Here is a 14,523-nt window from a genome sequence, read left to right as displayed (position 1 = left end):
ATTCTCAGTTATTACATTTATGTCAACAGCACTATGCTAAAGGTCACATATACAATGCTATCTGCACACTTGCAAGCAACAAAGTTACAACAAAGTACAGATTATACTGATACAATGAAAGGCAGGGCTCAAAATTTCAAAACCTAGCCAGAACTTCTGATTTCCTCACCACTTTAAGCCCAGACCGCTCATGGCATGCTCACCACATCTACATTATCAATGGCAAGTGGGGAGAGAGAATTTTAAACTCACATGAAAGAAATGCTATCTTCAATAAGAAGCGTTGCATGCATTTAGGCTCTTTTCTGATCTCCACAGGTTAACCTTTAGAGTGTAGGCTCACAGGCAGGGCCCTCTACCCGTTGTATCGGCCTGTTCTTATTGTGTTTTTTCCAGTTGTACAGCGCTGCGGAATATGTTGGCGCTTCATAAATGCCAGTAATAAATAAATAGGCAAATACTGCCTGATTCAAATTGAATTGCGGTTTTGATTAAAAAGGAAATAAATACGTGAAAAACATAGATTGTAAACCACTTTCCAAATGGCACTGGTGATCTGTAATCAATACTTGAATGCACGGTTATTCCGTTGAGGATCATTGATTTATTCGAGGAGATATGGTTGCTTTCTCTAATTTATGCAATCCGAAACAAGTATCCTTTATGCATTTATGAACACCTTTCCATAATGTGGAAACACTCTTAACAGATTTAAAATAAGGTAATACAAGTCTGGCTCCACAGAACCCTCTTTAGTCCGTGACCCTGGCAAGGCTATCCGCCCTCTAAAGGACCCAATTCTAGAGATGCTATTGAACTACCAGACTCTCTTCTTAAATCATAACTGTATATGAATGTCTATACTATGTTGCAACATAACTTGGCAACTACCAATTGTACTTTCTCCCTACTTTTGTGCATTGGTACGATCTTGTTTTTGAAATACAAAAAAAAAAAAAGAAAAAAAAAAGGCAATACTTTGTATCCTTGTGTGTAATATGTAATTCTCCTTTTGAAACCTGGTTTCAACCTGGATACAATGTAAACAGCGGTGTTCTACAATATGAGTGCCCTATGTCTTTTATCCTCAGAAAACAAAAGTAAATTGTCACATTGTCTATAGATTAACTCTGAAGTCTCTCCGAATGAACAGAACAAGTTGAATATATATATATATATATATACATATACACATACACACACACACACACACACACAAATAAAAAAAATAAAAAGAAGAATAAGATGGGGCGACACTCGTGGTTTTCAGGTAAAATATTTATTTGAATCAAAGTTCCAGGACCTGGAACTTTGATTCAAATAAATATTTTACTTTAAGACTGGGAATGCAGCTCCATCTTATATTATTTTGTATACAAATTGTGCATCTGGGACTGGCACCTGGCTATATTGTATATAAATAGGAGCACCTTAGAAGGTGATGTGAAAAGTGGGAGGGGTAACTCCCCAGACCAATAACTAAGAGAGGATTGGAGTCCCTTGTAAAGGGGACAAAAGCCTCTCCAACAACTACAGGCCCAGCCTTTAAAACACACACACACACACACACAATATATTTCACATTGTCCAGACAAACTATGAAGTCTCTCAGAATTAATATAATATAAATCGCACTGCAGACACATTCAATTTTGTTATTGATTTTATCAAATAAGAAACACTTATCAATATTCACGGAAAAAAGAGAATCAATTTTCAGCAGTGAATTTTTCTTCTCCTAGCTTGCATTTGCATGGTTTATTATCATACACTTCCTTTCCAAATCAGTGTAGGATACACGTGCTTTTATTAAATGTATGTATTTGATAAGCATAGGGCTATGTCCCCTATGATTAAAATAAGACAGGTGAACTAATAAAATACACATTAAAGGTGGTTAAGGACAGGCCTTCTAGTGAATAGATATAATTCAAGGATATGCCTTTGTCAACAGCCCACAAGCCAGGCAGATCGGCAATCCTTACTATTGGATGCAGGTTATGTCTAAGCCAAACAGCATGGGAACTACAAAAAAAAAAGCTACATGATTCCTATTCCTCAAGAAAAATCAATTATCCTCAGAAATGCCCTGCCAGCCACTATACAGAATTACAGTCACCATTCTGTTTCTATGGTAACTGATGCATGGCTCTATTGCATAAAAAGTAAAGTCTGACATAACCTTTCTTAATTAAATAATAAGCAAACTTCAATACACATACAGTACTTAAAATGAAAATAACTGGATTAAAACCGTGTTACACAATAACGGTCTGAATCTAAAAAGGATAGATAGAAATGCTCTGGTGAATTGTAGTACTACTAGAATTATTTATTTAATCACATGCAACTGTGGAATCCAATACATTGGAAAAACTTTCCAGCAGTTTCGACGCAGAATCTTACAACACATAGCGTCCATTAACAATACCACTACACCCACCCCAGTGGCGAGACATATTCAGAACTTCCATGCTGGCAAATCCGATTGCTTAAAATTTCAAGCAATCGAGAAATTACTTTCCAATCCCAGAAAGGGTGACTTTAACAAGGTTCTATTACAAAAAGAATCTCAATGGATTTTTTCATTTAAGACCTTGGCTCCTCTTGGTTTAAATGAGGAATTCAACTATACAACATTTATACACCAATGAGCCATTACCTTAGGGCTCATCTCTATTATCACTAACTATGACTATTAGTCTTTAGACTTATACCCTAGAGTCTATGTTCCAACTATTCTCACTACTATTACACTGTTTCTATTATTGGCACTATTACAACAATTATTGATATAATTTACATCTATGGCTTCCCCTTTCAACTACTCTGTAAGACTCCATCATACTATTGTTTTTAGGTATACTGGCTAGCTTGCAACTAGTATCTATGACATGATGTCACACATGTACATCCCAGTTACCTCTACTATTCTTAGCCATCGGACTATTTTCACTAAGGGGACCATAGTTGTTTGCTAAACCTGTTTTGAGCACTTTCGGTTACCGTACCAGTGTATCAAGCCTCCTCCCCCCGAACTCTGATACAGCCAATGAGCCTTGAGGGCGGGCTTTTTAAACTTCACCAGTCCGGGGAGCTAGTTCCCCCTGATGAGCCTCTAATCCAGGCGAAACGCGCGTTGGGCGTTACATAGGGTGTTACTTACATGGTAGTGACACGTTCCCGACTTCTCTCTCCACTTAGAATTATTTAAGATTTAAATCTTTCTCCACCATTATCCCTTGGGTATTATTGGCGTTATCATACAGCCTCACTGGGATTTGCTCGTTTCCAACGGCTGGTAGCCGTTTTCAGCTGAGCGAGAAGTTGGATACCGACCAGGGTACTCAAAAAAGATCGTCAGCTTTTGACGTGTAGAATCCCTTTACAACCTTCTGTTGATTTAGAGCTACCTTACTCTATTCTCTACTTTCCACACTCTTTCCTCTATACCTAGTGCCCATGAAGGCACTATTCTACCTACTATTCATTCTTAAACTTTGATTACTGTTAGGTTATTTACTAATCTAGGGGCCACGGGTACTGACGATTTCAGTTCCCGTTACCAGCATCATATGAGCAGAGTGGTGGAGGGATTCTCTTGTCCGTATATTTGTATACAACTGTGACCTTCTCTTGTAGATCGTGCATTTGCACTGATCATTAACACTGATATTACCAATCAGATTCCCTCTTGGGAAGCATTTAATGCCGCCCTGCAATATTAGGACCATATACACGCTAGACTTTTCTGCAAGTTTTAGGTGATCTTTTGAGGTTACTTCACTTTGAAACTGACCATCCCTAACTAGAGAGACTGATCTTATTAGCGGAAAAACCCGTCTGCCGCTTCACATTACTTGTTGCATTTTTACTATTGCATCTGCCATACATTGTTATATTCTCAATTCTGTGAGCTTATTTAGCACTGCTAGTTTTACATTGGAAGCTCCAGATTGATACATATTTCTCTTTGGATACATGTTTTGCGCTGATACCTTCAGGCTACTACTTTCTCTGTATATAGGATGCAGTTTCCCTACCTACCCTTCTAGGCATTTAGAACTTTGTATAGCCTAGTCTTATTATACTTACTCCCTTTCCCCTCCCCCATATATATTTTTCTCCCTCCCTTTTACTACGGTCTCTTATACTGCACTAGACTGTTAGCCATGGTTTGGGAGATATGATTATTTATATGTTTGTGCTCATTCTTTATTTATTTCCTCATTAATAAAGTACTATTTTTAACTGCTTTTCCTACTCCGCTATTTATAGTTATATTTACTATTTCGAGTGACAGACTTCTCTCCTTTTTCCACTTACTTTATTAAGGTTACCCCCTCGTCTGTCCTCTTGGACGTACCACTATCTGGCCAACTATTTCTTGTCCACTTAGTGAACTAGTTTCGGTATATAGACGGTGCCCCCATCCAACTGCACAACTCAATTCTCAACCTTTCTTGAGTTGATGCAAAGCAAACCATCATGGCAGCTTTAGTTCTGCGACAGCTGGGGATCAACTTCCTGGCCACCCTGCCCTAATCCCCAAATGAACAGACAAACACAAAACAAAATTCACCGAAACCATCCAAAAGTGGAAGACTTAAACAGAATCTAATAGAACAGACTAGGCTGTTAAATAAACTTAAATGTTAACTGTAAGTTAAAAATATATCACTTATGAATCCTGGTTGTTACAATGAGTAACTGTATAGCAATTAAAGGTAATAGCATAGAAGACCTATAATCACTAATCACAATATTAGTAAATGTCTTCTTCTAAAGATAGCCAAAGCATGGGTCCTTAATAAACACCTGCAACACCCTTGTGTACTCATTTTAGTGAGCCCACGATTCTAAAAATAACAAGTCATCCTATTCTTGCTCTATCAAATCCAGAATAATAGAATCAATATAATAGATTACATGGGCTCACAAAACAAACCTGCTATGATAAAGTTATAAAGATCATAGAACCTAAATATACCATCACTATCTCACAAAGCAGAAACCCACACAGGGAAAACTAGGTGGTGGACAGTCCCTTTTGGCTGCATCTAACTAAAATGGATAACCATCCTAGAAACAGACACCGCCGACCGGTATATAAACCTTGGAAACATCAATATACTAGAACAACTATCTACCCTAACTAAATATAAATGTGTTCGACTGGACAGCTCACTGTGCCTTCTTAAGAAATACCAGAATGCAGATCGGAGGTAGTATACGATAACAGAAAAATAAAAAGTAGCCCCAATAAGTAAATCAACAATGGCACTGCTCCTCTCCTCAACTAGAACTCCGGGAGAGCAATTAGCTTCTCCTCTGGAGCCTTTTTTACCATGACAGTGCAACGCTCTCAACAGATGAGATAAGTCCTGCACCGCCAGTGGACTCTGGTAAAAACCCAAACCGTATGCAAAGAAAAGCGCTTCAAAGTAAACTTGGTAATAAGCTGCTCTTACACACCCCGTGAGGGGATACCTTCCTTTCCTCACTCTAAAAATACACCAAAACTTATTAACAAGATACGATCTTGTTATCAGTGAGTGGAGCGCTACACGATCACAAAATGAATATACAGATCTTGATGCAGGGTGACATGAAAAGAGAATTATTTTTTAAAACAAAACTAGTGCAGATGGTACTATCAAAAGTGGAGATATGCAAATGAAGTAAGTAGATGCACTCACAATATTCAGAGCCTGGGGATAAAGCTCTATAATAGTGCAGATGTGCTATTGCAGGCAGCACCTCACCTTCTTGGACTAGTATCGATCTCAAGGCAAACAAACGGGTAAAGAGATTATGGTGCAGTATATCTATATGGATCACTGACCCAAAACACAATATCAAAAAAGACTCCCATTATTAAGAGCCCATATATGCCTTGGCTCTAAGGTGGAAATGCCTAGTGTCAATTTTGGGGAGGACACTCCCCAATCTGGAACAGAAAAAACTGCCAAAGGTGCTATAATACTATTTTTTTAGACAACAAAAAAGTGTAAAAACAAATAAATATCAAACACTTATCCAATCTTTTGCAGTCCAATCCTAGTGCCAAGATCATGTCTTGTTAATCGTGTTTGGTATAAATTTGCCATAGTCACAGCTTTATTTCCTAATTCTGCTGTGTAGCAGCCTGGAATGGTCAAATGCTTAAATATGTAAACAGTCAGAAAGTTCTTGTATGAATGCTTCCAAAATGAGGAAATTCCAGATGCATGTTCTGTAAAACCTAAAATACTTCATTTTACTAAAAATGACATAAGCCACACCTTTTATTTTGATATGTGTATTTTACAGCGATGTCAAGGAAGCAGAATTGCTACCACTTGAAAATGGGATATGTATTTCCAGGTGCTGAACAGGTACTTTTCCCTATTTTTAACCCTGTTGTGTGCTGATGGCAGGGAGTTAGTTTCGAACAGAGTTTGTGGTCTGCACCTCTGACAGGTGCCGACCACAGCAAATGCTCCCTCACTGTCCTGCATTCAGTAAGGGAATAGAACACTAGGATCACAAGGAATCAATCTCTGTGGTCTGTACCTGACTGAGGTGCAGACCACACACTCCCCCCACCAGGGACTTTAAAGAGACACTGTTGACACTATAACCATTCCATTTCACTGAATTGGTTATACTTCCTGAAGTCCCCTGGCACTGTACTGATTTAGGACACATGGCTTCCTATAGCCCAGTCTCCACTGGAGGTATGGCTAAGGCAAAGAATACATGATTCCTTGTGGCCATACCAACACACTGTAATAAAGCGAATGCGGTCAGTAGCCCAAAGCTGCTCAGGATAATGCTTCCTTATTAGCCCAAACAGGACTGATGGAATGGGATGTTATGGACCATTGTATAGCATTAAAACTGAATTGGAGGACAGGGCCAGGGAACTCCAGACACGATAATCCCCTTTAAATGAGATGAATCTGTTACAATGCCTACAGTGTCCCTTTAACCCTTGCTAGACCAGGGTCATAAAACCAGTCCATTCAAAAATCTATGAAGTGGGGGGCACAAAACAAAGCACACAACCACTTTACACACACACACACACACTAAACACAGCCAGCACACAAGCCACCCCCCCAACCCCCCCCCCCCCCCCCCAAATAAAAAAAACATTACATACAGTAACCCACTCATTATTAAGGGAACATAGGGTAAAACAATCAGGGCTTTTTACTAAACTCAGAACTTTCAGAAAATAGATCTCCATCAATAAACAGAGGCAAAAGTTTGTAACTAAAGAGTTTTTCAAGATCAGCTGTCTTTGTTTTTCTTTTTGAATATATTCACAAGCATGGTGTTTAGTGAAACAAATGGTCAATGCCCATAACTCTAAGCAGTTGCCGAAAGCTGAAGTTATACTTATTCAAGAGATTATATATATATTATTTTTTTTCATTTTCACAGACCTAAAATGTGGTGGTAATGCAGTTTGCTTACTCCATTGTCAATTATGAGCATTAAAGGAGGCTAGATAAGCAATTATAAGAGATTGGGTCACGTTCTCATTTTACACAAGCTGAACCAAGTATCCCTACTACCATTTCTGATCGCAGAAAAAATACTAACAACTTTGAAATATGGGAATACTTTGTATCCACGTGGGCAAGACGCAACTCTGTGTTTTTTAATTGACTTTTGAGCTATTATGTCCCCAGTGATAATTCCCTACATACATTTTCATTCACATTTAAAGTGGGTGCATGTAGTAAAGGTGTCATGTATTTAGTAATACTACCATTTTGCAGATGATAACATCCCACAACTGTGACTAATAAATGGAGTATGTATGTAAGAAGTAATCCAAACTTATGGATGGACAACTAAATATAATTTATAAATAAGCCGATAGTATGTTTTCTCTTGATAAAAAACAGCAGATCTAAAAAACATAAATATAAAAAGAACACACACACACACACACACACACACACACAGAGAGAATGACATTCTAAACAGAACGCAAAACAAAAAACAAAAATAATAAAAAAAAAAAAAAACAGCCACCGGGTCCTGGGGTGACTGCCCCGGGGTACCCACATGCCAACGGACAAACAACACCCAGACAGAGGAGCACATGCCGCCACCCCCCCTAGACTCGGATGCTCAACGAGCAGGAGCACGACCACACGCACACTGATAGATGGACCAGATCGGCCCAGTCCAGTTACGTAACGTTTTAACCCCTGATTGGTTTCTGCACCGATTTAGTTAGCTTTTCAGTTTAATGCATAGGAGACCACTCTTTCCCTGTGAGCTGGACAGCAGCGGCAGCCTATTAACCAGACACACCAGGTTTCCTTGTCCCCATGTAACAGACCCCTCTGTATATTTGGTCAGAGTGAGGGTGCAGTGAGAACCCCGGCTGGGCCGTACTCACGCATCACTCTTAAACGACCTAGGGTCCTCGTTGCCTCTCGGCACATTTAGGTTCCGATAGCCGCAGGTAGCCAGGTAGCACCTCAACGCCCATATAGAATATCTGAATTCCTATCGCGCCACGCCACGTGGCTAGGCGACGCATAGAGAAGAGGATTTCCCTGCTACACGCACTGCACCTCAATGGAGAAATTAAACCTGGCCCGAAATACATGGCTAGGTGGGAAAGGGAGACGGGCGTCACTTTGACCAAACAAGATTGGGACAAAATTTTCATACTCACCCACACATGCTCCATCAGCTCGAAGTATCAGGAGACTAGCTTTAAGTTGCTGTCCCACTGGTACAGAACACCCTACGCACTACGCCGCATGAACGCAGACAGACAAATGCTGGAGATGTGGGCACGCCACTGGTACAGCTCTACACATATGGTGGAACTGCCCTGACATAGCCCCTTTCTGGAAGATGGTAAACAGGAAGATTCGGCAGATCACAGATATCAACCTACCATTCCAACCCCTCCCTATGCTACTACACCATACAGATGTGTCATTAAAAGCATATAAAAAAAAAATCACTCACAAAACATCTCCTGACAGCCACAAAGTCTTGAACACACACACTGTGGAAGCAGAAGGGTGTGCCCACCTTCCGGCAATGGGTGGACAGAATAGACAAGATCTACAACATGGAATCCTTGACTGCAACCCTACAGGGGCACCATGGCTGCTATTTCTCTCGACGGGCGATAGGGGAAGCTAAGCTTTTACCCGCTCCTCTTCTCTGCACGCTCTCCTTCTTTCCCTTCCTCCCCCCTTTTCTTATAACATATATGAGCAGTCACCCCCACCAAAGGGGATGCCCTGCACGCCAACTTCTCAGCTTGGAGTAATCTTTACAACAATGGGCCATTCTACACAACCCTTATACTAGTAACTTACCACAGCCCCCAAATACCAGGAACACACTTAGTTTTAATGCATACATCTACTGCATGCATCTTCAAGTCTAGGATCTCTCACCGAGTCAGAGACATGACTCCCAGTCTGCTATGGACATATACAGATTTGCATTACCGATAAATGTTCCATGAGATCCTGGTAGCCAAGCACTCTTTTCTCTGAAAGGACTGCTGAATAATAGTTATGGGATTACATTCATATGAGTGTGTCTGGTCCCTGGATATCAATATGCTGCCCGAAAACCAATTGTTGTTCTCACATTATTTTCACTATATTTTGCCATATGTTAACTTGTTGTAATATATATATATATATATATATATATATATATATATATATATATATATATATATTGAGGTACAGGTGGTGAGTGGTTTTATGATTATTTAATTAGTTAGTTTAGCTATATAAGAGCATTAGTTAGCCAATGTATTATTGTTGTTTTGTTGATCCTGATGAAAGCCACGGACGATGGCTGAAACGTTGATTTTTTAATGAGAATGGAATAAAGAAAGAATACTTTTACAAAAGACCGTGAGTGCAAGCCTTTGTTCAATATTTTCACTCTGTTATTTTTTTGGCTGTGGCTGAATGCACCAGGCACTTATTTGATAGAAGGTGTGTGCGCAAGGAACAGAAGAAAAAAAAAATATATATATATATATATATATATATATATATATATATATATATATAATATAATACCTCAATAAAAAACAGATTGTCAAAAAAAATAAAAATAGAAGCAAGACGTAAAATAAGCATTCTATGTATTTTATTCCATGTTAAAAAACAGATAAAATTCGTAATTTGTAATACCTTTTTTATTGGACAAACAGATTTTTTTTATTCCACAAATACAACACTAACTGGTCAGATTATCAGATTGCCAATTGAAGGGGGGAAAAAAACCAAAATAGATTGTTGCCTTTATTACATTATTTTTACTGGGAAATTACATGCCTATTAAATATTTGGAGTTCCAATCTATAGCTAATTTATCAAACTGTGAATTCCCAAGAGAGGCTAAACTACAGATTTTAGTGAATTAAAACCAAATGGCAAAAGAATGGGTCTTTTTATTGTTTTAATTTAAATGATTTTATATTTTATTGCACAGTCTGTATGATGCATTGAAATATGGGCCAATTTTAGCCTGGACAATCCCTAAATCCCTTAAGTGCTATCAGTTGGCTTTCAATTTATACATTGCTTTAGAATTCAAAACGTAGATAGGCTGCCATCAGTTTATACACAGTCTATGGCTTGGCGTTTTCAATTGAAGAAAGACCGCCTTCCCTGTTGTGCATGAGGTGTATGCACACTACACAAACAATATGGACAAAATTGATACAAGGCAAGCTGGAAGTGTTGACAGCCCTGGTGGACTGTCTTTTATTTTAAAATATATATAAATTTTTTCTCTCTTTTGCAGCTCATTAAAAAAAGATTTTTTATTTTTTTTTATTGATTTGACAGACCAAAAGGCTATGCTCCACCCCCACCATTTATCATTTTGCATGAGAGCAAATGATGGTCACAAGCATAGAATTACTAGGTAATTATTCTACCCCATAATATGCAACTTCATAAAATACACTGAAATATTTATATTAAAAATTAATAAATCTAAGTATTGAGTTTGTGTATGTGTACAATGTGAGCAATTAAAATATGAACATTTCTGCTTAATGCGGACGTATAAAAATTTTTTTGAAAAATGAAACAATAGTAAAGAAATGTTTTTACCACAAATAAACTAAACTACGTATCTGTTATCGTAGCCATTATCTAATCATAAATAAAATATTATATGTGGAATACTTCCCATTTGTAGAAAGTGGATATGAAACAATCCTTAAAATATTTGCAAATACCTTAATAACCCATAAAAGATTACTTATGGAGTAAAAGAGTGGGACCCTCTGAATTTGGCAGCTTACATCTTCGTCCACAAGCCAGGCTGAAAGATGTAAAGTGCATAATGGTAAGGATTACAGAGGTCAAAAAGCATGGGGACTGCAGAAACAAAAGAAGGCTACAGGATTCCTATTCCTCAACACAAATCAATTATCCTCAGAAATGCCCCACTAGCCAATATGCAGCTTTACAGTCCCCAATCTGTTTCTATGGTAACAGATGCATGGCTCTATCACCCAAAGTACAGTCTGATATAACCTTTAAAATAAAATAAACAAATGACAATACACATGCCATACTTCAAAATAAAGCTAATTGGCTTTAATCTGTGTTACACAATAGTGTGGTCTGTGTGAATGTAGAAGGAAAGCCCTGTATGTTTTAGCATCTTTTTCTAGGAGAAGATTTGTTTTATCCTCTAAAAGGTAAACATTTCCAGAGTTAAAAGAAACGCTCTAAGCATCCTGACCACTATAGAACTCTATTGTGATTATGGTGCACCCCCACTGTAAGTAGTCATACCATTTTAGGATAATAGTAAAATCTTTTTATTACATGAGGCCTGCCAGCACTGCACCCCATCTGCAGTACATGCAGAATTTCCTAAGTACTTTCCTTTGAGAAGTGTCTGAATTGCAAGTGCTGATTTTAGTGCAGACTTTGCAGTTAACGTGAAACACCCTCACAAGGATGTGAAAATGTATCCAATCCTCTGCCTTCTATACAAAACCACAGCACTGGCCCGTCTGAGCATTCACCTAGCTTGCAAATGGTCCATGTGTGAAATTCCTGAATTAATAGAGGGCAAGCACTATCTCCAACTCAAAATTTTTGTAATGTATTTTTGCATATTCAATAAAACACTGAGAAGGTTTAGACGTTGGAAGCCTAGCAAGGCTCCATCTGTTTCGGAGAACGCAGCTATGCCAGATAAACTGGATCAAGTTGATTAAACCAAACAGAAGTATATGTTGCATACTAGAGCATTGACTTGACTTAAAAAAAATCTGCACAGCTTTTATGGTCACACTGTGCGGTTTCTAAAGCACAGCATTAAGGCGGGAAATGCTAATAAGCCAACAGGTGATGAACACCATGGTAAAATCCACTCACCTCCCCTAAATTATCACCGGCAAAATACAGGGAGAGGGTACCAATGTGAATGCAAGGAAAGTGCATGCACCAGTTCACTAGGTACCATATCACAACAAGACCATACCTGCCCCTGGTGGCAGCCAAGCCAACCCATGAATTGATGATTCAATCTTCAAATTCAAGACTGAAAAGCATCCAGCTGGCAAAATTTACAGGTAGACCGCTAAAGTGGAATAAACCCATTCTATCGCTTCCCTCAAGCAAAGAGGCCCTGAAAAGGAAAATAAAATTTCCTTCCACTGACAGACACATAGCTTCAAAGGAAAACAGTGGCAAAAGCAAACGCTCAAGCCTGCATCGGAGCAGACATCATAAAGTGGGGCATAATGAACAACATTTTAACAGGCACCACAGCAGCCACAGGCATTCCCAGTCACAGGTTCCCGTGACACCCAGGCCACACTGTCAACGTATTATTTGGAAAATGCAGTGGGATTCTGTTTGTTTACATTGATTTATTATTTTATTTTTTTTAATATAAAAAAAATATATATATTTTGTATGTATTCCCTTTTCACTTATATTATCTTTACTGGGAAATTAAATGCAATGTGCTAATTTATAGCAAAGGTATGAAAACCTAGCCCCAGGGAACATATATCTAAGGATGCTTGCTAAAGAGATAAACTCAAGATTTTTTAGCAAATTAAATGTGAATGGCAAGACAGAAGCCAATATAGCCAAGCCAATGCATAAAGTCTGAAATAACATTTCTTAAGCAAATAACACGTGGTACTTTAAAACCAAAAATAATTGGTCAACAGATTGGTTATACAATAATGTCCTCAGTCAGTGGTAGGGTAGGAATACCCTGTATGTTTTAGGATTTTCGGCTAACTGGAGATTTTGTATATATATATATATATATATATATATATATATATATATATATATATATATATATATATATATATATATAAAACCTTCCATCAAACAATTTATTTTTAAGGGATACTGTAGGCACCCAGACCACTTCAGCTTATTGAAGTGGTCTGGGTACAGTTTCCCTATTGCCCTTAGTGCTGCAATGTTACACTTTGCAGTTCCAGAAAAACTGCAATTTTTACATTGCAGCACTAAGTCAGCCTGTAGTGGATGTCTACCAGATAGGCACTAGAGAGCTTCCTGGTTTGAAATGGACCTTTGGTCCAGTATCGGGCGCTGGACGTCCTCATGCGCATGCACATTAGAGCCTGCTCGCCACGGGACAAAGGAGAATGATGAGCTTTAACCCAGCGCCAAGGGACAGTTACGCTGGGATCGGATAAATAAATAAATGTTTTTTAACCCTTTATTCATTTGGGAGGAAGGGAGGAGGCAGAGGGAGCGAGAGTGCCAGGAATACAGCTTTGTAGTATCCCTTTAACCAAATACCACAAAGGACTAGCATGTATTTGTAGCTTATGGAAAATAAGTCTCTCTTGAAAGGAACACTCCAAGTACAATAAACCCTCTCCACCCCTCATTGTAAGGAGTCATAGTTTTCCACACCTCCACTATCCACTCTGGACAGCTTGTAGTTCCTAAGCAGGGTTAAGAATGCAATGCATGGCTTAATTTCAGTAGAGCGAATAACAGTTCCTGCTTAGGAACTTCCAGCTCACCAGCAATGGTAGTCAAGACTGGGAGTAGAACCAAGCCAACCCCAGGTAAGAAGTCAAACTATTCAAAAACGTTCTGACTCCTTACATTTGCCTAGGTGAGGGGGGGGGGGGGGGGGGTGGAAGAAACATTACAGATGGAGCACTAGTGACAGGACACTTGATCAAGCTAAAGTGCTTTAGGTGCCTGGAGTGTTTCTTAAAAGTGTTACATCAACCTAACCACGACAATGCGACATAGTGGTTTTGATGCTAGTAGTGCCCTGGCCCGGTTCACTGTTATAATGGAGCAAGCCGTTTATCAAACAGTTTGACCTCTTAACTGAGTACCCACCAGGCTCTGAGGCTTCTTCCAGCAATAGCGAAACACATACAGCTTCTGCAAACCTGCAGAAGCCGACCCAGTCGTGATTCATTGGCTAAGCGAGTCAGCTGACCACCATCAGTCAATAAATGGCATACTGTGCATGAAAATTTCC

At 38.8% G+C, this 14,523-nt stretch overlaps 1 protein-coding gene across 1 annotated transcript in view; it reads right to left on the bottom strand.

Annotated features, from left to right (window-relative positions):
- The window catches only part of EPC2 (enhancer of polycomb homolog 2), a 73,527-nt gene that overhangs the window by 28,253 nt on the left and 30,751 nt on the right, over positions 1–14,523 (bottom strand). The gene's annotated exons all lie outside the window — the stretch shown is intronic.

This window comes from Pelobates fuscus, chromosome 8, assembly GCF_036172605.1.
Source record: "Pelobates fuscus isolate aPelFus1 chromosome 8, aPelFus1.pri, whole genome shotgun sequence".
NCBI classification, from domain to species: domain Eukaryota; kingdom Metazoa; phylum Chordata; class Amphibia; order Anura; family Pelobatidae; genus Pelobates; species Pelobates fuscus.
Note: the sequence above shows the minus strand (reverse complement) of the source record. Positions and strands in the feature narration are given on the sequence as shown.